Raw genomic sequence first — 23,257 nt, 5'->3', positions numbered from 1 at the left:
GTGCTTTATTAGCTACGCAAAGGCTTTCGATTGCGTGGATCATGACAGGCTATGGACAACACTGCAAAGTATGAGTATTCCAGAACAATTAAGTGTGCTCATGAAGAACCTCTACATGTACTAAGAGGCAGTTGTTCAATCAGAACAATGGAACACTGAATGGTTTAAAATTAAGAAAGATGTGTGACAGGGTTGTATTCTTTCACCATACATATTCAACCTGTATGCTGAGCAAATAATCTGAGAAGCCGCATTATATGAAGAAAAACATGGCATCAGGATTGGAGGAAGATTCACTAACATCCTGTGATATGCAGATGATCCAACCTTGCTTGCTGAAAGTAAAGAGGACTTAAAATACTTACTGATGAAGATCAAAGACCATAGCTTTTGGTATGGATTGTATCTCAATATAAAGAAAACAAGTATCTTCACCAGTGGACCAATAAACAACATACTTATCAATGAAGAAAAGATTGAAGTTGTCAAAGACTTCATTTTTTTTGGATCAACCATCAACACTCATGTAAAGCAGCAGCCAAGAAATCAAAAGACATACTGCATTAGGCAAATCTGCTGGAAAAGACCTTTTTAAAGTGTTGAAGAGCAAAGATGTCAGCTTGAGGACTAAGGTGCACCTGACCCAATCCATGGTATTTTCAATAACCTCACATGCATGCGAAAATTGGACAGTGAATAGGAAGATCACAAAAGAATTGTTGCTTTTGAGTTATGGTGTTGGAGGAGAATATTGAAAATACCATGGCTGCCAAAAAATCAACAGATCTGTGTTGGAAAAAGCACAGCCAGAGTGCTCCTTGAAGGCTAGGATGGCCAAAATTTGGCTCTCATACTTCAGACATGTTGTCAGGAGGGACCAGTCACTGGAGAAAGATTATCATGTTTGGAAAGGTGGACGGTCAGAGAAAAAGAGAAAGACCCCCAGCGAGATGGATTGGCAAAGTGACAGCATCAATGAGCTCAAGCCTGGTAACAATGGTGCGGTTAACCCAGGACCAGGCAGTGTTTTGTTATGTTTTACATAGGATCGCTATAAGTCGGTACTGACTCGATGGCACCTAACAACAAGGACCACTTATTAAAAAGACTTTCTTTCTTCCTTAATACCCTGTTGAAAATCAATGGACCATACATGCATTTGTTTATCTCCAGACTCTTCATTCTATTCCAAAGAATCTTCTCCAAAGATTCTTTTAAAGAATCTTTGATCAAAATACTGTTCAGTTGTAGTAGCCAAGGTACTTGCATCCAGTTCTTCTGGTCTTTTGCAAAGGGAGCAATTAGCTACACTGTACATTTCTTCCAACTATTACTGACTTTTCCTCTTTCTCTGTTGCTCCAGGCAAATTGAGGCCAATTGTTGGGCCTTGGCTGGCTGCTCACAAATTTTAAAGATTTCAAACACAGACTTAGCACGTAGAATAACAACACATGATATCGCATTGTTTAATCGCATTAATCGTATTATTGTTATTTTTAGAGAGTAAATATTGTAAGCTGGTGAAGTAAACCTGCGCTCACAGCCATCAGAGACCAGGCCTATTGCTCTAAAAGACATTATGTCCAACTTGACAGAGGATGCCTTAGTCCCTTGTTTCTCATTCAACAAATTTTTGAAAGAGAGATGTGGGGATCTACTTCCAAAAACTAAGACAATGAAATGGACCACAAGGACCTGAACCACAACAGCTCCTAAAGATGGCACAGGATCAGGCAACATTGAATTCTGTTGTACACGGGATGTCCATAAGTCTGAATCCAACTCAATGGCAACTGACAAAAATAACAACTAAAGTTTACACTCAAGGGTAGAGTTTCTTGCCATAATGCCTACGTGGTTCCTTTCTTCTCATCACTGAAGTTCTTGCTATTGGTTTAAAAGTGGCCACAACTAAACCTTTTCATTTATCTTTTTTTTTTTTAAAGATATGACTTACAATCACCAGAATTCAGATCCTAAATGTACAGTTTGATGAGTTTTGACAAATCCATACACTTAGGTAACCTATGCACCTACCAAACTATGTACAACTGAGCTGTTCAGGAGTAGCCACTAACTATGCATGACTTTTAAAATTTAAATTAATTGAAAATGAATAAAAGAAAAAGTTTAGTCAATAGCTGTACTACCTATATTACAAGTTCTCAGTGGATACATGTGGCTAGTAGTGACCACACTGAAAAGCACAGATTGGAATATTTCTGCAATATCAGAAAGTTCTACTGAATAGTGCTGCTATAAATATATTCATCATCTCAGATAGTTTCCCTTCATGCCCCTGTTCTGATTTTATCACCATAAATTAGCATTGCAATAAATGTAATCATAATATATATATATGTGTGTGTGTGTATATGTATATATTTATATATATATATATATCCTTTTAGGTCTGGCTACTTATTCTCAGCATAATGTTTTTGAGATTCACCCATGTTGTTGCTCACATTGGTAATTTAGTCCTTTTACTTGTCCAGTGGTGTGTTGGAGCCAGCTTATACTGGCTAATGGGAGCTGATTTCGCACATAGGAAACTACTCAAATCTCAGTTCAGTGACCTCAAACTGGTAACGTGGAATTAGCCAGGGTGAGAATATTTACATCATGATGTAATTACTACAACCTTGCCTTTCCCCAGCAGAGAGCCTGTTGGAAAACATTCACCAACACACCACTGATCCTATACTTACAACACCTTCATCAACAGTAATAAAAGCAGAAAGGTTTACACGATCCAAGCACAGAAGGCAGGCTCACAGCACTAGAATCATTATGGGCAGAAAAACGTAGGGAATCCTAGGTATTCATCAGTTCAAATCTGGCTATATAATAGAACCTCGTAAGTGTTTCTCTGTGGTTCAAAAATTGGCAATTTTTGAAATAAGAGAGTAGGATGTTATTTCTGGAATATCTCATGATTTTTTCATACGACTGAAGGAATTAGCAAACAATGTTAAAGGAAAAATAAATCTTACTCCTATAATGTATAGGAAGCCGGTAGATAAACATGTTCTCCTTAAATCAGGTTTGCCAGTGCCTATCAAGAAATTAAGAAAAGTAGTACAACCTTATAAAATAAAATAAAGACCCCGGGTCAAAAGAGGCTGGTAATTGCTACAGAATATTGTGAAATTGTTGACAATTGCTGGTGTTTATACTTCTTTCCCCCAAAGCGTCTATTCTGTATTTCTACTACCCTTCTCAAGCCACCAACTACTTATTCTCACCATCAGAAAATAGAAGCCGCTAACTGTCAAGTTGCTATGCTTTGCTAGTTATGTTGATCTACTAATAGTTTATCTATCAAACAATACAAGAACCAGTATTGCTGTTTATGAGAATGGAAGCGATAGGAAATACTCAATCTAGGAATGCCACAATAACATAGAATCAAGGACTTGTGTTGTTTGCAGAACACAACTGATACTTCCTCAGATGACTCAGAAACCATATACAAACTATCACAACCGGTGAGGCATAGGTGATGTCATTAATTGTGTGTGTATTTTAAGTATCATCACTGGTTACATCTGGATAGAGAACATTTGTACCATGGCAGTTCATTCTTTGAAAAGACAAAGTAATGTAAAAAAAAGATAACCAAAGTTTACACTCATGGTTGGAGTTTCTTGCCGTAAGTCATTGCTCCTTTCTTTGCTCTCATAACTAAAGTTTGATAATTTAGTTTAATTTTAATGTACTGGCAAGCTATACTCTTTACCGAGTGCCCCTGCTGTCTTCTAAAAAACAAAAGGAAAGAAGCAAGCCGTGCGTCACAGCACATAATCAACTTGTTCAGCTATTCTAATAACTTATTTTAGACACTATAAGTAAATGTTCTATGTAAGCTGTAAAGTACAATGTAAGTATCAGCAATTACTTTTTATTTTACCATAGTGGCTACTGTGAAGGAAAGGGAAAAAAAACAAAGCAAAACTGTGTTTTGGCTAGCTCAGAATTAAAGCCTAGAATTTGAGTGTCTGAGAGTAAATAAGCCTTCTATTTTCTTTCTTGTGATGTGCACTGCTTTATTTCCAAAAAAAAAAAAAAAAAAAAATATTGTGCTTAGAGCAAATTCGTTTTCCATTTGATAATCTCTACACAAAACATTATATCACGTTGGTTTCATTCCCTACAATATGTTAGTACTCTCCTCATTTCCATCCTGGGCTCCCCACTTCCTTTCCTCTGAATTTACTACCTCTCCGTCTTCTTACCTTCTCGGCTTTTGCTTTTGGGCAAATATTGTCTTTGTGATCTCGTGTAATTGATTGTTCTAAGGGAACACATTCTTCTCAAATGCTACTGTTTGTTTTTTTGGGCCTGTGTATTATTTGGCACGAGGTTGGTGGTTCAAACCCACCAGCTGCTCACTGGAAACCCTATACAGGATCGCTATGAGTCAACTCAATAGCGCTCAATAACAACATTATTTGGCTAAAAGGTGGTCCCTGGAGTGGCTTTAGTTCCAGGCCAGAAGGATGTCTTGGGGTTATAGTCGGGGGCGGGGAGGAGAGGAGAGGATTTCCTCCAGTGCGTGTCAGAGGAGAAAGTTTCCTCTTTTTTGTGTGAATGTTCTTGTTTGTTCTACATTTTCCTCCCAGATCAGTATCTTTTTAGGAATAACTAGTATTCCTACAACAGCACTGTCTTATAATGAAGGTATACTCCAAACGCTTTGACAGCACAGGGATTATACTCCTCACATCTTCATATCTTAGTTTTAAAGGTATGGAAGTCAGAAATATCTTTTAGACCTTTAGGGCCAAGTCATTGGCACAAGATTTCACTTTCTTTAATGCACAAATAAATGTGGCTGTGAACTATTCTAAGACTAGGAATTCATACTTGACATCAGCTAATACTTTTTCCTGGATTATGAATTTAGTGGGAAGAGCTGGGATAATTACTGAATTCTAGCCAAAAGCCCTTATACTAAGTGTTTAATAAATACTTGCTGATTGACAGTGGCAATGAAAAGACTTCTAAACTACCCCTACACTACCTGAGCTCCTTTCATAGGCATTAGTGAGTAGTAATAGCATAATGGTTACAAATCGGGCTGTAAACCGCAAGGTCAGCATTTCGAAACTACCAGCTGTTCCGCAGGAGAAAGATGAGGCTTTCTGCTCCTGTAAAGATTTACAGCCTCGGAAACTCTGTACAGGGTCGCTGTGAGTTGGAACCGACTCCACGGCACATAACAACTACAACAATGTACTGGTATTGGTCATTTCAATTCCACAATCATAAGGTCTACTATGGTAGGAATGGCAAATTGAAGACTGAGTTTTGTATTTATCATCAAAAAAAATTTCAAGATCTATGCTGAAGTATGATGCTCTCAATAGTATGTTGATATCTACATGCCTACAAAGAAGGCCAGTAAATGTAACTATTATTCAATTTAATGTACCAAACATAAATGCCAAAGATGAAAAAATTGAAAATTATCTGAACTGCTATGGTTTGAAACTGATCAAACAAGCAATGAAGATATATTGCTAGCTATAGAGCTTCAATAGCCTTAAATTCCTTTTTCGGATGACAAATTATGTATATATCACCAAGTAGAGTTTCATAATTCACAATGCATTTTAATTTATTGAAGGCTAAAATCAGTCTTGAACTCAAGGTAGGAAAATTAATTGCTGATTGCACTTTGTTAATTAAATACACAAACCTATGAACCTTTTAGTTTCACCTAATTGGTACCAGCTGCTCCTTGAAAACCCTATAGTAGGTCGCTATGAGTCGGAACTGACTTGATGGCACTTAACAACAACAACAATTAGTATCAGATGAGTTTACTTAATTACTGCTGTAAATTAAATGCATAGGTTTGCATCATTTGAAAAGAATTACATGTGCATTGTAATGGGAAGTGTGGAACATTAATTTGTAGTTTATCAGGTACACCTAAACAGATTGACACTCTTTAGAACAAAGTTATTATCATAGCAGTTTTGATAAATAGTTCCTAATAAAAGCTGTTGAATAATGTTTGCATACAAGTCCTTTAAAGGAAAAGCATACATGTGTCAGAGCAGACAGTGTACAGACATTCATTGCAAAGTCTCAGTCAAGAAAAGTGTGCTGAGAGTAGAGACAAAGATATGTAAGTAGGCTTCAAGCATTCTAGGAAGAATGGGATGAAAAGATAATGGGATTTCTCCATGAACTTTTTAAAGCTGCCTTGTATGAAGAGTTCAACTTCCATTCTACATGGAGTTAGGACTTTTTCAAGTTTATAGTAGAGGCTGAAATTAGCTTTGTATAAAAAAGGGTCTTTAACTAGAATGGTAAGTAACTCTATGCCAAACCAGTACCTCTGATGAACCAGTGCAAATATGCCTCAGATGGAGCAAATCGGAGGTGTCTACCATACTATGAAAACTCCTGCTATGTCCAATGTACTTAAGAATCATTAAAAAAAAAAAAAAAAGGCACAAAAACTCTGTACTCTCCTCCTCTGACTAGTCTGTGGGTACTGTACTGTGGCAGTTGTCTGCTTACTTAAATGCGACCTTGTTACAAAACAAAAAATCTGATAAGGGAAGCACAATTTGCCTTGAGAAGATAAAGAATTGTTAAGTTATACAGAACCATCAGACCTGTTGAGGGGGAAACACATTCTAACTGCAGAAATGATCTTTAAGGAAACTTGCCATACTGTACTGATCCATTGGGAAGAAACAGCCAAGTTCAAATGTGGCTCACTCAGTATACAAGTAAAATAATTTTTCAAACATTTTATGGGGTAACGCTAATGACAAAATATATAAGGACTGCAATAAGGCCTGGGAAAGCTAGAACCTGAGTAGGCAGGAAACCCATCAGAGATGGAAAACTGAAAAAGATTTTTCACTAAAACAAGCAAGAGAAAAGTAGTAATACCCTAACAAAGTGGAAAATGTATGCGATCCAATAGAGATCCAATACGAATAGGGTTCACTGTATATTTAAACAAGCCGCAAAGTTTCTTAAATACATGATGGGTTTGAGAAAAAAAAAAATTCAAGGTTTTCATGCAGAGATTTAAGGTTTTTAGACCAGCCCCTTGCATTACTTAATTTAAAGAACTTTTTCTTTACTTGCTTGAAATGCACCCACTATTTTTCACTTTTGTTTTCCTCTCTATTGTAAGATAGCCCCCCTACTAACCACACCATAACTGTTACTGAGTTTATATTGTTTTATTTCATTTTTCATGGATATTTTTTGTGCTGTGCGTTAAAGAAGCTGCTCCCAGAGAGGCTGACATTGTGGCATCCTGTAAATACCTGCATTTTGCTATTTGGGTGTAAGGGCGTCATCAGGCTTCAGAAGTAAACACTGTGCAGACATTTGGTGTTGCTAACTTTGGCCCCTATAGCTTATTTTTCTCTATACACTTGTAGTTTCTTGCTGGGCTCTCCCTTCAAATATACAGTCAGAGGGGGGAAGATGGCAGCGTAACAATCCTGGTCTAATTCACTCCCCAATTCTGGTCTAAAGCAAACATCTAATTACTTGTGATGAATTCTAAAGAACATACTCTACTCTCAAGTTCAAACGATCTGTGTGACTGAGTGGCTTCCCTTCATCTTTCACCACCGTTCAGTCAGTCTTTCTGTCCCCGGGATCACACCCAAAGTGATCGAAGAATCATGAACTGCCATGCCTGTGCTCCACAAAACATCCATAGTATGCGCCTCACATTTCAAAGGATTTATATTATTAGTCTTGAATCATGTCTTCAAGTACGGATGAAATTCAGACCTCTCCGTAATAAATGACAAGATGCATCAGGGCACTGTAATCTAGGCAACCATAATTATACAATTATTGATGAAGTTCCTGTTGGTAAACAATGCAAACATTAGAAAATACTATTTTGCAATTAAATGAAGAAGAAAGCTGTTTATTGCCTTCTATTCTCTCCTCTGCTAATAAGATTGAAGTTGCAGATGTTCATGTATGCTGCATTGATGTTAAATGGTTCATGATGCTTTAGGTGGTTCCCATAACCTTGCTTTGTCTCCTATGAACTGACTCAATTGATATGATAATAGAGAAAAGAGCTGGGCTGAACTGGCACAATTTGCATAGCCTTGAAATTTGCCATTATTATACAGCCAACTGTTCCGTTGTCACTGACAACAATGCATTAGACAAACAATATTTTGAAATTAACCACACAGGTGGAGGCATCACTTATCGAAGCGTTTTATCCCAACAAATGAGGTACTTATCGACGCATTTCTAGAGCCAATGATTGGGAATTTTGTGATCTTGTTTGCAATCAATTACTAGCAGAGCAAGTACAAAAAAAAGCAGATATTCTTCAAGGGTCACAAAATGGTGTGTCGTATTTGTGGGTTTTGGACACAGATATATTTGAAGAAACATGTCTCTCCCTTTCAAAGAACATGTATTTCATTAGTAAATAAATACCTACTGTATTTTTGTTGATAAGTGCTGTTGAGCTGGTTCCTACTCACAGCGACCCTGTGTAGCATTTCCCAGCAGCGACCGGTGGGTCTGAACTGCTGACCTTGTGGTTACCAGTCCAGCGCTCATCACACAGCACAGCTTGATTGCTGTTAAGTGCCCTTAAGTCACCTCTAACCCATGGTGACCCTGTATAGGGTTCCCAAGGAGCAGCTGATAGGTTTGAGCCACTTGCCTTGCAGTTAGCAGTCCAGTGTTTACAGCACCACACATTAGACTAAGAAATAATAAAATTCTCGATGTTGCTCAATAGTACATTTACATTTACATTACAATAGTACATTTCTCAGTTAAGGTCAGTTTGAACTACAAGGTCAGCAGTTCAAACTTACTAGTTGCTCCTCAGAAACCCTATATTGGGTTGTTATGGGTCAGAACTGATTTGATGGAACTTAACAACAACATGATGATTAAGGATGGTGTGGTGCTGTGGGATAAGCACTGACCTGCTAACCGCAAGGCTGATGGTTCAAACCCACCAACAGATCCTTGGAAACTCTATATAGGGTCTCCATGAGTCAGAATCAACTTGATGGCACTTAACAACAATAATGCACAGGGATGTTGTTGCTGTTGTTAAGTGCTATTGAGCTTCTGGGTTTGAACCTTGAGGTTAACAATCCAATGCTTATCCTACAGGGTCACACCAGGACTCCAAGAGACAATAAATGTAACTTGAGAAGTGAAAAAAAAATCAGTTGAGAGGAGACAGCCAATTGCAAATGAATGGAAAGAATGTAATATAAAACCATAAGAGGTTTATTTATTTATTTTTTGAAACTGTAGAAATAGAAATCATGGAAAAACTGATTTGGAAATTTAGTGTTAAAGGATGTGAAATGCAAAATGGAAAATACAAATGGGTTGTGGAGCATTGCTTACAAGCTAGCAGTAAAGATTTAACTCCATAAAGAGGAAATTTCATTAATCCTCATAGTCCTGGTATGGCGCTGTGGGTTCATGTACCAGACTGCAAAGCCCTTTAAACTGTAAGGTTGGCAGTTCAAGCTCACCAGCTGCTCCTCAGAAACCCTATAGAGGGTTGCTATGGCTCGGAACTGACTCGACGGCACTTAACAACAACAACTGGATAAGAAATGGAAAAAACAATGAAATGTTGTTGTTGTTGGGAATATAGGTTAAGATACAATTTGTTATTGTTATTAAGTGCATTGAGTTGATTATGACTTTTAGTGACCCTGTATATGATTTCCAAGGAACAGTTGGTAGGTTAGTAGTCCAGTGCTTATCCTGTAGTGCCACATCAGGACTCCTTTGATACAATTGTTGTTGTTATTTGTTGTTGTTAAGTGCTGTCAAGTCAGTTCCGACCCATAGGGACCCTGTACAGGGTTTCCGAGGGTGTAAATCTTTACGGGAGTAGAAAGCCTCATCTTTCTCCCGCGGAGCGGCTGGTAGTTTCGATCCACAGTGACCCTGTATTGGGTTTTTGAGGAGCAGCTGGTGGGTTTGAACCACTAACCTTGTAGTTAGCAGTTCAGTACTTATCCTACACACCACGGCAGGATACCTATGTTCTAAGTTGTCTCTAGTGAGGGGGGGGTTGTAATATGAGGATCATTTATTCAGATTCGTGCAGTTATTCTGGCTCCCACCAGGTGGCAGCACACTCTAAAGGTGGGATTGTTGTTAAGTGCTGTAGAGTCGATTCCGACCCATAGCGACCTGTACAGGGTTTCTGAGGCTGTAAATCTTTACAGGAGCAGAAAGCCTTGTCTTTCTCCCGCGGAACAGCTGGTAGTTTCGCATTGCTGACCTTAAGGTTCGCAGCCTGATTCGTAACTACTACGGCTACCAGAGCTCCTTAAAAGTGGAATTACAAGCTTCCCATTGAACATCAGAGGTAAAAAAAAATATAGGTGGGTACTATGTGTCTTATAGGTCATAAAAGAGTTAAAAATGGTCTCTGGCAATAGTTTCAGGGGAACCTATACCCTTCATAGCACTGGACAATCTATAAACCATTGTAGTTGGTAATTCTATTCTGCATTTTCCCCCTTTTGATCAGAATTCTGCTATCGAATCTTGATTAAAATGTTAAGACATAGGAGTCTTCTAGTTTAAAGGTGAAAGAGGCAGTTGCTCATGAAGGCAATTAGCCACACACTCCATCTCCTTTTATTCCAGATGCTTCTTCTTTCTCTGTTGCTCCAGGTGAATAGAGACCAATTGTTGTGCCACAGATGGCTGCTTGCAAGCTTTTAAGACCCCAAGCACTAGTCAATGAACTAGGAGGTAGAACATAAGCACTAAACACGTTCTTAAGTCAATTAACTGGGATGTCCCATGAAATCTCCAAACCAAGAAGCAAATATCATTATGTTTTTGGTTGTCCAGAAGCAGCCTCACCAGCTACACCTTATATTGATCAGTTGTAAATATACCTGTGACACAATTTTTTGCAAATCCCTTTCTTACAGGCATACAAAACCCATTGACAACAGTGATAATAATTGGGTGTACAGTATTTCTGTAACATCAACCCTATCCCCTGTCCCCAGTTTTCCCTTCCTTCCTGCACCTAATAAATTTTGTTCTCCATATATTTGCCTCTTCTTGTCTTTCTCTGTAAGTGATGTCATACAACATTTGGGCTTTTGTGACTGATTTATTTCACACAGCATAGTGTCTTCAAGTCCAACCACACTGTAGCATGTACTAAGACTTCATTCTTACTAGCTGAGAAAATATTCAGCTGTATGCAGATATCACATTTTGTTTATCCATTTATCTGTTGACAGACATGTCCCAACGAACACTGGTGTACAAGTCTCCATTTGAGTCTCTGCTTTGAGTCTTCTGAATATATGCATAAGAGTGGAATTACTGGTCATATGACAGTTCTATTTTTACTTTTTTAAGGACAACAGACAATTTCGGCTCACACACATACACAAAATCAAGACAGAGTGGTTCAAAAAGTGACCAAAACACAGAACCACAGAACATTCTTAAGGAAGACATGGAATTGGAACTACCTGGGTAAGGAATTCAAAATAATGATACTTAGATAACCTCAATGAATTGAGAGAAAGATCAAGAAAGCTGAAAACAAAATTATGGAAAACACAGACAAAACTTGAGGGGAATTCAGGAATATATTGCAAGAAGGAACTAACAAATAAATGAAAAATTAGGAAACACACAAAAACAACAAATGGAAATCCAGAAAAATAATAATAAGATTTCAGAAACAGATGTTGTATTGAAAGGGCAAAAGACGAGAACTGAATCAATGGAAGACATGATTAGTGAGATAGAAGACAAATCTTTCTACTGTTAATCTGTTAGAGGAACAATCAGAAAAAAGAAGAAACACAAAAACTGAAAAAAAGCCTAAGAATTCTGTGGTACACATCATGAAAAATAACTTACATGTGATCAAAATGTCAGAACAAGAAGAAAGGGGAAAAAATAAAGAGAAAATTGTCAAGTATTTGTTGGAAACAAACTTCCCTAATACTATGAAAGATGAGAAGATATGCATTCAAGAAGTTCAACAAGCCCCAAATAGACCCCAAAAGAAAATCACTAAGAGATATCACAAAGTTTCTAAAAACAAACAAATGAAAAACAATCCAGAAAGCAGCTTGAGAACAACAAAAGGATACAGACAAACGAGAAGCAGTAAGACTAAACTCTCATTTCTTAGCAGAAAGCATGCAAGTAAGAAGGCACTCGGGTGGTACATGTAAAACTTCGAACGAACCAAAAAAAAATGGCCAGTCAAGAACTACTTACCCAAGATGTTTCTTGACAAAGGAGGAGAGTGATTGATTTTGTAGCCCAGAAGCAGAGGTCCTGGGATCATCAAGTGAAAAGAATGGAGAGCCGGACCCTATCCAAAGAGGCAGTGACGCCAGGGATGGAGACAGAAATGATGACGTGGACAGATGGAGCGGCTGGGGACAATGGACTCAAGGAGGGAGAGGGGCTGTGTGCTGAAGGCCAGGGGGGTGGGCCTGTGGGGTGTGCCCTTTGGTTATTTGATGATGCATGGAGGGGATTGTAATCATTGCAGTGAAACGAAATACAATAGGATGAGTGTAAAGCTGATGTTCTCCCATATAAAACTCACAATAAAAACTTAAAAAAAAAAAAAAAAAAAGTAAGTGTATCATGGATATAAAAGAGCATACCGTTAATCCTACAACCTCATTGTTGTTGTTGTTAAGTGCCGTCGAGTCGGTTCCGACCCATAGCGACCCTGTACAGGGTTTCCGAGGGTGTAAATCTTTACGGGAGTAGAAAGCCTCATCTTTCTCCAGCGGAGCGGCTGGTAGTTTCGAACTGCTGACCTTAAGGTTCACAGCCCGATTCGTAACCACTACGCTACCAGTACAACCTCATAGTACTTGTATTTCCATTTTCAACTCATAACTTAGATGCTTTTAAATATAAATTGAAATGTTATCTATAGAATGTGGTCAATATTTTCATAACATCAGATATGTAATCCTGGAATTAGTAACTTTAATCTAATATTGATTTATCTTTATTTTTGAGACTGCATACTTACCTGGATAATTTATTCAAAATTAATTTGAATTTTCCAATTATTTCCATGATACTAGAAATGAAAGCAAGGTATTCTAGCAGTTTATAATCTAAAAAAGCAGGTTAAGCAGGTTAATTGGGTTTCTGTTTTTCCAATTACTTCCCTGCTTACTTTAATGAATATTGTCAAAGTATACTGATATTATATTATATAAGCATGTGCTACATAATTTTTTTTCGCTTATGTGCAATTTAAAAGTTTGTACTTGACTTTGGAGAAGTCACTCTTTCAAGTAAAATTATATTTCACCACCTTAAAAAAACAGGAATTACATACCCAGCAAAACTGTTCAACAAACACGACTATTAAATTAGGATATTTTCAGATAAACAGAAATAAAAGGAATTTGTAAAAACCAGACCAAACTTATATGAAATAGTGCACAGTTCCTTAGAGAATGAACAGTAATAGACAACAACCTGAAATTAACACTCATGACAACACCACCCAGAAAGCAAAGCAGATATAAGAGTATACGAAGCAAAACAAATCTACAAGACTGAAAATAAGAAATCAGAGGTGTCAATTTGTAAATGAAGACAACTGCAAAGTCAAAAGCCGTGGTACATCGTGTAATTATAGAACTTCCGAATAGAGGAAGACCAGAACAGTTCAAGAGAAAACAGGCTGTCTTAAATTTGGTAGGAAATTAATACATTACAGAGTAATCTCAAAGAAACTTAATAAACCTTCTCACCAAACTAAAAATGAGAAAAATCATAAAGATTAAGTAAACACTAAAAACAACAGGAACAAAGGAAATGATTAAATTAATCCACAAAGATATCAGCAACACACAGACATAGCCCCACAGTAAAATGACAGCAACAATTGATAATTACACCAACTGTAAATGGATTAAATGTTCCAGTCAAGAGTCAGAGAGCAGCAGAGTAGATAAGAAAACAGGATCCATCAACATGCTGTCTAGAAGAAACACAACTTAAGACACAAAAGACAAAAACAGACTAAAAATCAAAGGATGGAAAAGATATTTCAAGCTGATGAAAGCCAAAAAAGAGCAGGAATGGAAATATTAATTTCTGATAAAATAGACTTTAAGGCAAAAAACCAGCATAAGAGACAAAGAAGGACGTAATATAATGATTACAGGGTCAACTGCATCCAATGAAAGACTCTCAAAACACATAAATCAAACTGTAGCGGAACTAGGCAAAACCAGACAATGTTACAATACTTGTGGTGGTGTTGGTGTGCCAGCTAATTGGTTCAAACTCACTGTGACCCTGTATAGGTTTTCGGAGTCTGTAAATCTTAAGTAAAAAGTTTCACCTTTCTCCTGTGGAGCCACTGGTAGATTTGAACTGCTGACCTTGGGGTTAGCAGTCAAAGTGTAACCCACTACATTACTAGGGCCCAGGACTCCTTACAATAATAAGAGGAGAGTTTAATACACCACTTTTGAGGAAGGACAGAACAATTAAAGAAACTTTCAGAAGACACAGAAAAAGTAACAGAACCAGCTTGACCTCATAGACATATCAGAACACGCCACCCAACACCAGCACAACAGAATACTCTTTTCTAGGGTATATGGAACATTCTCCAGAATAAACCATATGTTATGCCACAAAGCAAGCCTTAGTAAATTTTGAAACATCAAAATACTACAAAGCATCTCCGATCACAATGCTATAAAATTAGGAATCAACAACAACAAAAATGAAATACAGGGAAACTCAACTGACCCAATGGAATAATGGACCACATGAACATCAACAACCATGAAGCTAAGACCAGGAGAACTAGATGGTGCTAGGCTATCACCATCATCTGTTCTGTAAGGATTCAGAGTCGCAAGTCCTAGATAGTGTGGGAGAAAAATGAAACAAAACTCAACATTTTGAAAAAGCCAAAGTCTACTGATTGTATAAGTTCTTGGTGGGGACAGAAAAGGAGCAGGCCATGGCCCTTAGACACCCTTCAGGTGTGGAAATGAATTCACCCTTATGGCTTCCTTCCACAACAGCCAGATCTATAAAAGGAACAATAATACTAGAGAGGTATGCACTCCTTAAATGAATCAACCATTTGAGATCCAAAGGGCAGCATTCAATCAAGGACAAAGTTAGAAGGATTATGAAAGAAGGAGAAATGGACACAGGAAATACAGGAAGAAGTGGGACAGTGGTGGTGGCTGTGTGCCGTGGAGTCGGTTCTGACTCATAGCGACCCTGTACAGGGTTTCTGAGGCTGTAAATCTTTATGGGACCAGAAAGCCTCATCTTTCTCCCACAGAACCACTGGTACTTTCAAACTGCTGACCTTGAGATTAGCAGCCCGATTCATAATCACTACGCTACCAGAGCTCCTGAGGAAGTAGAATAAAGGATGTTAATTCTGGGGATAAGAATCAATCTCAGTAAACAAAATATGTATGAATTCTTGAATAAAAAACTGATCTGCTCTATAATCCTTCACTCAGTTTATAATAAAAATTAGAAAAAAAAAAAAAGAGAGCGCTGTACTGTTAAAAGTCCTCATCTTAGGTTGAGAACCCAAAGGGTATACCAAGGATTAGGAGTACAGAAGCAAACAGGCCTATGTGACATCCTGTGTCCTTACATCTGTCAGAAGCAAACATCAATCATCTGATGCCTCAGATTATTTCTATAAACATTTCTAACTATAACATCTTGCCTAAAGTAAAAATTAAACAGTTATATAAGATGGCAGACAACAAGTTAAAAGAGGTTTTATTGATGGAATTTCCATTTTGATGGAAATTACACAATAAAACGTGGCCCAAAGAGATTCGAGATACTGAGTTTATCACAAAGAGAAACTTGGAATAACTATACTTTCTCCTTGGAAACCATATACAGGATCTCTATGAGGTCAAACTGGCTCAAGGGCATTTAACAACAACTATTTAAGGTCCTGGTGTGGCGCTGTGGGTTAATGCACCAGACTGCAAAGCCATTTGAACTACAAGGTCAGCTGTTCAAGCTCACCAGCTGCTCCTCGGAAACCCTATACAGGGTCGCTATGGGTCGGAATTGACTCGACAGCACTTCACAACAACAAATTTAAGGAACTGAAAAAGAAAACTGAAACTTTCAGCAATGTAGTGAAAACTCCAAAAAAAATAGAAATTTAGACACAGTTTAGAAAAGAATTAATCAACTAGAAAATATCCAGAATGAAGCACTCGCATATAAAAGGGTAGAACATACAGAAGACAGAGCTAGATACCTAAAAATATGAGAAGGCTAATAGTCATGTAATTGGAGGTGTAAAAGGAGAGGAAAGAACGGTATAACAACTGTGAAATCTCAACAGATCTGAAGCTATAGATTTAAGAGGCAAGGTCCTGGCAGTGTGGCACTGTAGGATAAGTTTTGGACTGCTAACCGCAAGGTCAGCAGTTCAAACCGACCAGCAGCTCCTTGGAAACTGTATACGGGATCCCTATGAGTCAGAACCAACTTGATGGCACTTCAGAACAACAAAATAATCCCCAAACAGGATACATAAAACAGCTAAAGATAAAAAGCAAAGCGAAAAATCATGAAAACTGGAGTAATGTTTTTAAACTGTTGAAGAAAATAATTATTAACCAAAAATTACACACACACAATTGAAATATCCTTTAAGAATGTTAAATAAGTTAAAATTTTAATCAATCAAATAAATAACTGGGAGAATTCAGTATTAGCAAACCTATTTTTCAGTCATAAAAAAAAAAAATTCCAAATGGCAAGACAAAGATGTAGGAAGAGATAATGACAAAACATGTTAACTTAGAAGGCAACCAGCTGGTTCTGACTCATAGTGACGCTTATAGGGCTTCCAAGGAGTGGCTGGTGGGTTTGAACCACTGAACTTGCAGTTCAAACCAAGCTTGAGACCTAGCACTTTATCCTACATCTCTAGGGTAACACAATTAGAGCTTCCAAGCTAATGAGGAGGAAAAAAATTCAGAAGACCAGAGTGGAATGAAAGAGAAGCTTCATATGCTGGATGATTTAAAGTCAAATATATTAGAAACTCATTAGACGCAAATATATTAAATATTCCAATTAAAAGGTTGTTGTTGTTAAGTGCTATCATGTCCATAGAATCATTTAATATTGCAACTCAAGACTTAAATGTTTTTCTTCAATTTGAGAAATGTCAGGTGTGTGCATCGTAATACTTTACTTAGTGTTTTCAAGTCAACCTTTAAAATCTTCTGTTGAGTTCTTTGACTTCATCATCAAGAGCAAGTTTCAAAGTCTTTTCTGACTTTCATTTTGGTGTTTTGTTTCTTTCCTTTCTTTTTAATGACCTTTTGCTTTCTTCATGTATGATGTCTTTTTTTTTTTTTTTACAGTTTTTATTGTGAATTGAGCAAAAGTTTACAGGACAGATCATCAGTTTTACATTCAACGAATTATATACTTTGTTTCATTACACACTTAACGATGTTTTTGACATCATACCAAAGTCCTCTGGCATTTACTCATTAGTGTTCAATGCATTAAGTCTATTCTTGAGATTGTCTCCTAAATTCAGGTGGGAATTTTTTGGCTCTCAAGGACGTATTTTAATTTTCCTCAGATTCAACTTGAAGTTGCATGAATCATTGATGGTCTGCTCCACAGTTGGCCCATAACCTTGTCATTGCTAATGAGTTTCTCTATTGTCTTCTTCCACAGATTCAATTAGATTTTATTTCTGTACATTTTATTCATGAAATCCACATGTATAGCCAATGTTTATATTGTTGGAATATGGTATTTGTAACCAATAAGATCTGGTCTTGCAAAATTCCAGGATGTGATTTCCGGTGTTATTTCTATTGACGAGGCCGTTGTTTTCCAACTACTGATTCTACTTTGTCTCCTGCGTCTGCTTTCCAATCATCGGTAAGAACCAATGCATCTTGACTGTATACTTCATTAGTACTACAGAGATTGGTAAAAATCTTCCATTTTCTCATCTGTGGCATTAGTAGTTGGTATGTAAACTAGAACAACAGTCATATGAACTGGTCTTCCTTTGTTCTTAAGTGCTGTTGAGTCGGTTCCTATCCATCGTGGCCCTGTACAGGGTTTCTGAGGAGTAGTTGGTGAGCTTAAACTGCTGACCTTGTGTTCAAACTGACTTTGCAATCCAGTGCATTAGCCCGCAGCATACAGGTGAATGGATATCATCTCATCACTGAAGTATTATACAGCTGGATCGATTCTGAACTGTTCTTTTTGACAATGAATGTGCCTCCGTTCCTCTTGAATTTGTCATTCCTGGCATAGTAAACCATATGGTTATTTGATTTTAAATGGCCAGTACCAATCCATTTTAGTTCACTAATGCCTAGGATACCAATCTCTATGTATGTGTGCCATTTCATTTGTGATGACTTCCAATTTTCCTAGATATGTCATACATTTCACATGCTGAGTATTAATGAATGTTTGCAGCTGTTTCTTTTCGAGTCATGCAACACCAACAAATGAAGGTCCCCAAAGATTTGTTCCATCCACATCATTTTCTTCATCATTTGAAGAAGCAGCTCTTCCACAGTTGTATTTGGAGTGCCTTCCAAGCTAAGAGGGGTGGGGGAGTGGTGGTGGCTTATCTTTCAACACTGTATCACATAATGATCCCTAGCTATTTATAGGTAAGATTTTACCGGCCAGTTGTTTTAGAGAAGTAAATTGCTAGGTCCTTTTTCCCAATCTGTCTTAGTCTAGAAGCTCTTCTGAAACCTGTCTTCCACGGGTGACCAGGTTGGCATGTGAAATACCACTGAATAGCTTCAAGCGTCACAGTAACATGCAATCAATCACAGTATAATAATAAATTAACAGAGGAGTGGGTGGATGGACTTTAGTTAATAATAATATATCAATGCTGGTTCATTACTTGTAACAAACGTACCACAATAATGTAAGATGTTACCAAGCAGGAAAACTCTGTGTGTGGGGATACAGGGAGTATTGGAAACTGCACTTTCTGCATAATTTTTCCCTAAACCTAAATGGCTATAAAAATTAATCTATTAAATACCAACAGCAAGCACATAGCATATACTAGGTATGCCATGTGATTCATAAAGAAAATGTCATGGCTATTCAGAAGTAATAAAGGAAATTAATGTGGGCTGTTAGGGAGTAACTCTGATTAGTTTGTAATACCTATTCTTACACTTTATAACTGTATTACTACAAATGAAAATAAAGCCTAATGCATTAGGATTATGTAAATTTAATCATACTTTTTAGGTAATAACTTTAGAGTGCTGTTGTAATTGCTATAAAAGATAGTCTGTTGTTGTTAGGCGCTGTTGAGTTGGTTCCAACTCACAGTGACCCTCTGCTAACAGAACAAAACACTGTGAGGTCCTGTGTGTCCTCACAGTTGTTACATTTGAGGCCAATGCTGCTGCCATTGTCAACCCATCTCCTTGGGGATCTTCCTCTTTTGGGGCTGATCCTCCAGTTTACCAAGCATGAGGTCCTTCTCCAAGGACTGGTCCCTCCTAATAAAAGATGTAGGTGTGACAAAACAGTTGCCAATAGAAGACAGGTAAGTTGTATAGCTCTTGAAGGTGGAACTAAGGCTTATAAAATGGAAATAAATTGATTGGCCAGGTAGTGCTTGTTTTACAGAGGATCCTTGAATTGACTTGGAACTGGATAAGAGGGTCCCTGAGCCTTGTTGTGGGGCTGTAGGATAACCACTGGACTGCTAACCATAAGGTCAGCAGTTCAAACTCAACAGGTGCTCTCAAAAACCTTATACAGGGTTGCTGTAAGTCAAAACACAACAAGATGCTCCCCCTACGTCCTTTTTTCATATGAGGATCTTAGGATTTTTATAAGAACAAAGTTAACAGAAAAGTTAAACTGAAATGTCTTAGGAGAAAAAGTATATTAGTATAGTATGAGTTGGTTTATGTAAAATTACACAACACCTCTGCCTGTAAGCTTTCAATAGAAAAGCACCTGGGAGAGTAATCACCACGTTGTTAGCATTTGCTAGAGCTGACTAAAGGACTTTAAGTGGATATTTTACATAATGGAATATAATGAGAGCAAGAATCATGGCTTAAGAGCACTGTAGCAGATTACAGCCCATTGTTTTTGTTGTTTGGTACCTTCTAGTTGGTTCCAACTCATATCGACCCTTGATAGCATTTCTGAGGACTGGCTGGTGAGTTTTTAACGGCTGAACTTATGGTTCAAACTGACCTTGTGGTCCAGTGCATTATCCCACAGCACCACACCAGGTCTCCCAGGACCCCTATGTTGTTGTTGTTAAGTGCCCTCTAGTCGGTTCTGACCCATAGCAACCCTGTATAGGGTTTGTAAGGAGAAGCTGGTGAGCTTGAACCACCGACCTTTCAGCTCAAACCAACTATGTAGTCCAGCACATTAACCCACAGTGCCATACCAGGACTGTACTCTTAAAAATTATTGAGGACTCCAAATAGTTTTGTTTTGTGAGTTATATTTTTCAATGTTTGCTATGCTACAAGTTAAAACAGAAATGTAACAAATATTTACTAATAAGCATACTGCATTTTAACATAGATAACATTCGTATGAACCATAACTATATGCTGTTGTTATTAAGTGCCTTTGAATCAGTTCCGACCCATAACGAGTCTGTATAGGGTTTCCAAGGAGCGGCTGGTGAGCTTGAACCACTGATCTTACAGTTCAAATGACTGCAGTCCTGAGCATTAACCCACAGCGCCACACCAGGACTCCATATATGTGGGGGGTCCTCAAAAAGTTTGTGAAAAAGTGAAATGAAAAGATAAAAAATATTTTGAAGCCCCCTTTCAAAGAAAAATATTAGTGAAAAGAGCGCCATTTGCATATTTTTGCAACTTTCTTTAATGTCTGCTTTAATAGAAGACAGCTGGATTTTCATGTCTCCTTCAGTAATCAATCTGTTGCAATATTACACATAAAGCAGCCGCAGGAAAACTCTAATGGGATTCAGAGTCAAGAAACCAAATAATGTCTTAGTATTATTGTGAAAATAGTTATGACTTCACAGATCCCTTGAAAGAGTCTCAGGGACCCTGAAGGGGTTGACACGTTGAGAACCACCCTCTTAGAGAAAGGGCTATAGCTGTCAGCAAGCTAGGATGATAGAACTGCCCACACCGCACAAGCTCTAAGAGCAGAGAATGTGTCAGTTTCACTGTGCTCACAGCTGTGGCTAATGAAATAAGCCAGTAAGGAATTCATGCAACTTAGAAAACAAAGATTCTGAAGCGTGCTTAGATGAAAGCAAGCTGGCCAACAAGAATGTGCTAGATTTCTCTTGATGAAGTGTCACTGTGCTGATCCCTTGTTCTAATAATAGGACTGAATGATTGATCCCCAACCTAGAGCAGCATTGTTTTTATTGCAAACAGCAAAAGATTATATATATATGCATTAAGCACACTCTACTAACAAAGGTCAAAATGAAGACAGATTGATGACAATATTAGCAGTCCCGTAACTTCACAGCATGCTGTTGTGTTGTTAGGTGCCATGGAGGCCATTCTGACTCATAAGGACCCTGTGTACAACAGAACCAAACACTGTCTGGTTCTGCATCATCTTCACAATTGTTACATTTGAGTCCATTGTTGCTGTCAATGTGCCAATTTCCCTCCTGGGGTTGTGTGTCTTTTTACTGACCCTCTACTTTGCCAAGCAAGGAGCTCTAGTCCTGTACAGGATCGTTATGAGTCAGAACCGACTCCATGGCACATAACAACAACAACAACTTTATCAAGTATGATGTCCTTTCTCCAGGGGCTGATCTCTCCTGACCACATGTCCAAAGTATTAAAAAAAAAGTCTCACCGTTCTCATTTCTACGGAACATTCTAGCTATAATTCTTATAAGACAGATTTGTTTGTTGTCCTGGCAGTCTATGGAACTTCTAATATTCTTTGCATCACTGTAATCCAAATGTATCATATCTTGTACAGTCTTTCTTATTCATTGTTTAACTTTCACAGATGAGGGGACTGAAAATACCATGGTTTGGGTCAGGTACACGTTAGTTCTCAAAGTGATCTCTCTGCTCTTTAACACTTTGAAGAGGTCTTTTTCAAGCAGATGTTTCCAATGTAATATGTTCTTTGATTTCTTGACTGCTGCTTCCATGAGCGCTGATTGTGGACCCAAGCAAAATGAAGTCTGTGACAACGTCAAACTTTCTCTCCATTTATCATGGTGTTGTTTATTGATCCAGTTGTGAGGATTTTATTTTCTTTACAATGTAGTGTTTTTTTAATCTTCATCAGTAAGTATTTCAAGAGCTCTTTACTTCCAGCAAGCAAGGCTTTATCATTTGCGTATCACAGGTTGTTTGAATGTCTTCCTCCAATCCTGATGCCATGTTCTTCTTCATATAATCCAGTTTCTTGGATTATTTGCTTAGCATACAGACTGAACAAGTATGGTGAAAATATACAACCCTCACACACACCTTTTCTGATTTTAAACCATTCAGCACCCCTTGTTTTATTCTAATGACTTCTCTTGGTCTACGTCCTCAGGAGAACAATTAAGTTGTTTGAAATGTGATCCATAGTTTGCTTCACTCTACATACTCAAATGCCTCAGCATAGCCAAGAAAGAACAAGTAAACATCTTTCTGGTATTCTGTTTTCAGCCAAGATCAATCGGATGCTAGCAATGATATCCTATTTTTGGTGTCGTCTTTTAAATACTACTTGAAATTTCTGGCAGTTACTTGTCAATGTACTGTTGTAGCCATTTAAAAATTATCTTCTGCATAATTTTACTTGCATGTGTTATTAATGATTTTTTTTTTTAAATGATTTCTGCATTCTGTTGGGTTACCTCTCTTTGGAATGGGCACAAATATGGATCTCTTCCTGTCAGTTGGATAAGTAGCTCTCTTCTAAATTACTTAGCATAGATGAATGAGTGCCTCCACTGCTGCATCAGTTTGTTGAAAGAGTTCAATATGTATTTCGTTAGTTCCCAGAGTTGGTTTTTGTCAATGCCTTCAGTATAGCTTGTATTTCTTCCTTTAAAACATCAGTTCTTGATCCTTGCTACCTCTTGAAATGGCTGAATATCAACCATTTCTTTTTGATACCGTGATTCAGTATTTTCCTTCCATTTTCTTTCTATGTTTGCTGCATTATTCAATACTTTGTCTATAGAATACT

The 23,257-nt window shown here is 37.7% G+C and overlaps 1 protein-coding gene across 4 annotated transcripts in view; it reads right to left on the bottom strand.

Moving 5' to 3' along the window:
- Window positions 1-23,257, bottom strand: part of ADK (adenosine kinase) — a 647,845-nt gene that overhangs the window by 95,822 nt on the left and 528,766 nt on the right. The gene's annotated exons all lie outside the window — the stretch shown is intronic.

This window comes from Chrysochloris asiatica, unplaced genomic scaffold, assembly GCF_000296735.1.
Source record: "Chrysochloris asiatica unplaced genomic scaffold, ChrAsi1.0 scaffold00020, whole genome shotgun sequence".
Lineage (NCBI taxonomy): Eukaryota > Metazoa > Chordata > Mammalia > Afrosoricida > Chrysochloridae > Chrysochloris > Chrysochloris asiatica.
The sequence above is the reverse complement of the archived record's forward strand: the minus strand, read 5'-3'. Positions and strand labels throughout refer to the sequence as shown.